Consider the following 5,116-nt stretch of genomic DNA (forward strand, 5'->3'; position numbering starts at 1 on the left):
TCTCTCTCTTTCTCTCTTCCTTCCTTCCTTCCTTCCTTTCTTTCTTTTTCAAGACATTGTTTCTCTATGTAGCCCTGGAACTCTATAGACCAGGCTGGCCTCGAATTCACAGAGATCCACCTACCTCTGCCTCCCAAACGCTGGGACTAAAGGCGTGGACTGCCATCACCACCTCCCAGCAAGCTTGGCTGTCTTAACAGTTTGAGGTGTGCAGTGTCTGGAGTCAAGTAGCTTCAGTTTGCCATGTAGCCGGTCTCCAGAACCTTCTCATCTGGAAAAGTGGGACCATCTAGTCATCGCTTCCCCCTAGTCTCAGACAATCCACACAGTACTGCCTGTTCTGTGTGTCTGTTTGCTTCACATGCTGCATATACGTGAAATCAGAAACACTTTTGTAACTGGTTTATTTCACATAGTATAATGTCTTCAAGGTTCCTCCCTAAAGTAGCGGAGGTCAGAATTCCCTTTCCTGGGTCCTTTTCTGAAAAGTATCTGAGCCAGCCAGATGGCTTACTGGGTAAAGGTCCTTGCTATGACAGCCTGGTGACCTGGAGACCTGAGTTCAAACCCCAGAATCCAAGTAAAGGTAGAAGGGGAGAATCAACTCCACAATGTTGTCCGATGAGCCTTAATGTGTGAGTATGCACCCAGACACACAGACACAATAATAATGAATTTTTAAATATGTAGTTATCGTATATGCATGTGTGTGTATGTACAGCATATGCAGGAGCTCACAGAGGTCAGAAGAGGGCACCAGATCCTCTGAAACTGGAGTCATAGGCTGTTATGAGCTGTCCAGTGGGTGCTGGAAACTGAACCTGGGTCCTTTGCAGGAGTAACAGCAATAAATGCTTTTAGCTGCTGAGCCATCTCTCTAGCCCCCAAATGTGGATATGTGTGGAGGGGGTGTTTTTGTTTTCTGAGACAAGGTCTCTCTATGTAGTTCTATCTATCCTGGAGCTCTGTAAGTTACTCAGACTGGCCTTGAACTCACAGAGACCTTCCCAACTCTGCCTTCTATGTGCTGGAATTAAAGGTGTGCACTACTATGTCTTGACTCCCAAATATTTTTTAAGAGAAAACTGGGGCTGGGGAGAAGGCTCAGTAGTTAAAACCACTTGCTGCTCTTTCTGAGAACACAGGTTCCGTTCCCAGCAACCAATTGGGGGCTCACAGCAGTCTATAGCTCCGGTTCCAGGGGATCTGGTGCCCTCTTCTGGCCTCCACAGGCAATGCAAGCGTGTGGTACCCATACAAACATGTAGGCAAAACACTCATACATATAAAATAAAAATAAATAACTCAAAATATTAAAATAAAATAAAAGAGGAAACTGTCTGACTGTCCCTCAAACCTCAGCTCCCTGTCTTGCAGTAACTGTTTCTGTGTTTTGTCCTCTCCTTTCCACACTGACTAACTGGGAATCTTCTGGAAGGTTGTTCCTTCCCCTGCTTGGGAATGTCACTGTGGGCTCACAACTGCTTCCTTCAGATGATGCCACTGCTTCAGGTAACTGTGCCCAAAAGAAACTTGAAGAAGTGGATCTACTGATGTGGGCAAACTGAGGATGCTCTTGAACTCTTCCTGATCCTCCTGCCTCAGCATCCCAAATCTTGGGAATAGAGGTGTATGCAACCACACCCAGTGAGATTATGGATTTTTTAACTTTATCTATTTCACAGTTTCATACACACAAATATATATCATTCTCCTCATAACCTTCCCTCCCACTGACCCCTTCTTCTCAAGTATGGTTTTTTTTTCTTCCCAAGATAGGACTTTGTTTTTTGAGACAAGATTTTTTTTTTCAAGGCAATATTTCTCTATGTAGCCCTGGCTATTCTGGAACTCACTCTGTAGACCAGGCTGGCTTCGAACTCACAGAAATCAGCCTGCCTCTGCCTCCCGAAGCCTAGTGAGACAGGATCTTTCAATATGGCTCAATTTGGCACTGAACTCACTATGTAGCCCAGGCTGACCTCAAACACATGACCATCCTGCCACAGCCCCGAGGCAAAAATTACCAGGAAGTGCCACCATCCCCGGCAGCTGTTTGCATTTGTAATAGAATGAGGTTCCTTTGTTAACATTTCGGTTCCATTTTGGGCTCCCAACGCCCCAACATTATAGTTTAAGTATTTTACCTCATAATATCGGATCCATAAATCAAGAGCTATCAAAGAGACAGAGAGACACAGAGACCAATGGACACACACACACACACACACACACACACACACACACACACACACACACAATGAGTTGGCTGCAGCGGCGGCAGGGGTCCTGGAAATTGTCTCAATACCTCTGTCACCTGTCTGCTACCTTGTTCCCACTTTCTTCCCTTCTTTCTGCTTGGTCCCTTCCTCTCTACTGCCCCCTGTAGGTCACCAGTGTCCTCATCTCCGGAATAACAAGACAGGTGTGTATGGTTTCTTACTGCACACACAACAAGCACACTACATGCACTTTTACATTTCACTTTTTCCTGCTTAACAGTAAAAATATTTTTTTAGATAGGATCTGGTGACACAGCCCAGGCTGACTTCAATTCCAAGACCAAATGATCCCTCTGCTTCAGTTTTCCAGGAGCAATGGACTATAGGCGTGAGCCTCTGCACCTGTGTTTTCGTCATTTGCTTATTTCCGTGTGTGTGTGTGTGTGTGTGTGTGTGTGTGTGTGTGTGTGTGTGTGTGTGTGTGTGTATGTGTGTGTCTGTGTGTGCGTGTCTGTGTGTGTGTCTGTGCGTGTGTGTCTGTGTGTATGTGTCTGTGTGTGTGTCTGTGTGTCTATGTGTCTGTGTGTGTGTGGGGGGGTGTTCATCTGATGGAGGAAAGTGCTTTTTACTATGGAGCCATCTCACCAACCAGAAACACACTTTTTTGTTGTTTTATTTTTGAGACAGGGTTTCTCTGTGTAGCCCTGGCTGTCTTGGAATTCACTCTGAAGACTAGATGACCTCAAACTCAAAGATCTGCCAGCCTTTTTTAATAATGAAAAAGAATACTAATATCACATTACACACAAATAAATCCCACCAGAAAAGCTTACTTCAGAGAAGGCACATGAAAATTATTGAAAATTATTACCCAATCTTTCAACATGGATTTCAAAAAGAACAGAAGATCTTAATAAACAGTAATCGTAATGGACGAAGTCTGTCAGTCAGAACTATCAGGATTCTGAGGTGAGATGCCAACCTCGGGGTGGGGGAGTATCTTACATAGGCAAGGGGTAAAACGGAAGAGCAGAGGATGTGACAGTGAGTGCAGAAGTGACCATAAGCTGCTGTGGGATGTTCTGTATGTCAAATGTGTTGCTCTGGTTGGTTAAAATAAATAAAGTGCTGATTGGCCAGTAGCCAGGCAGGAAGGATAGGGTAGGCAGGACAAGGAAGAGGAGAATTCTGGGAAGTGAAGGCTGGGGCAGGGAGATACTGCCAGCCGCTGCCCTGACAAGAAAGATGTAAGGTACTGGTAAGCCACAAGCCACGTGGCAAAATATAGATTAACAGAAATGGGCTAAATATAAGAGTAAGAGCTAGACAATGGTAGGCCTGAGCTAATGGCCAAGCAGTTTAGATAATATAAATGTCTGTGTGTTTATTTCACAAATGGGTTGTTGGACTAACAGGGCTTGATGACACCTGGAGAGAAGCTCTCCCACTACAATATGCAGCCCAAGAAAGTGCATCCCACAGTCAGTGACTATGGAAGGGAAATTAAAGGTCTACGTGGGACTGGGGAATGGCTCAGTGGGTAAAGGGGCCTGCTGCCAACTCTGGCAACCAGAGTCTGATCCCGGGTCCCAGTGGTGAAAAGGAAAACCAATTCCCATGGTCATCCTTTTACTTCCCCCGTGTGCGGAGGCTCAGGGCACACAGTCACACACTGAGAAAAACAGAATCAGGCTGGAGAGATGGCTCAGAAGTTAAGAGCACTGACCGCTCTTCCAAAGGCCCTGAGTTCAATTCCCAGCAACCACATGGTGGCTCACAACCATCTGTAATAAAGGTCTGGTGCCTTCTTCATACATGCTGTATTCATAATAAATAAATAAATCTTTTAAAAAGAAAAGAAAAACAGAATCGTTTTCTAGAGACGGTGTTTGGGAGGCAATGGTGGCTATGGAAACAAGGTGGGAGGAAACACCAAATGCACACTTGCACTTCTCAAAGAAGAATGTAGTAGGCACGTACATGTATGTGCCTATACGTAGTGTGAGGTGTGGAAGAGCTAACCCTGGGCCTTCTATGTGGTCAGTTAGTGTTCCCCCACTGTGCCTCATCTCTAGGCCCCAAATGCAGTAAATACTTTTAAATAACTAAGAACAACTAAAAAGGAACTGAAGAGGTGGCTGCGTAGTTAAGAGCAGTTAAGCCCACTTGCTGCTCCTGCGCGGTACCCAGGTTTGGATTCCCGAACTCCAGCTCCAGTTCCAGGGGATATGAGGCCTCCTGGCCTCCACAGGCAGGAGATACACACTTGGTGCACATGCATGCATGCAGGCAAACACTCATACACATGAAAAAATTATGAAGAGCACGTATGGAAAGGTGTTCAGTGTCACTGGTCACTAGAGTAGAGCAAACCAAGGCCGCAGGAGCCACCACCTCACACCTGTTAGATGACTATTGTCAAGAACTCAAAAGGAGCTGAGCATGGTGGCACACATCTCTGACCCAAGACTAGGGAGCCTGAGGCAGAATTGCCATGAGTCCCAGAACAGTTTGGGCTACAAAGTGAAGCCCTGCACACATCACTCTACAGAGAGAGACAGAGAGAGAGAAACTGAGGAAGCTCAATGGAGCACAAGGCTTGGACTCAATCCTCACACCCTGCCCCAACCCACACCCCGAACACACACACACACACACACACACACACACACACACACACACACACACACTAAACCACTGAAAAACAAAACCAAACCGAAGGCACGAGACAAGAAGTATAGATGAAGATATGAAAAAGCAGCCCCTCTGGGAGGATGTAAGTTAGCTGCACCACTATTGTGAAAAACAGCCTGGTGAGTCCTTGAAATATTGAAGACAGAAAGAAGGCCTATATGACCCAGCAGTCCTTCTTCTGGTCTTGGACCCAAAAGAAA

The sequence above is a fragment of the Onychomys torridus genome, chromosome 9 (assembly GCF_903995425.1).
Source record: "Onychomys torridus chromosome 9, mOncTor1.1, whole genome shotgun sequence".
In the NCBI taxonomy this organism is placed as follows: Eukaryota; Metazoa; Chordata; class Mammalia; order Rodentia; family Cricetidae; genus Onychomys; species Onychomys torridus.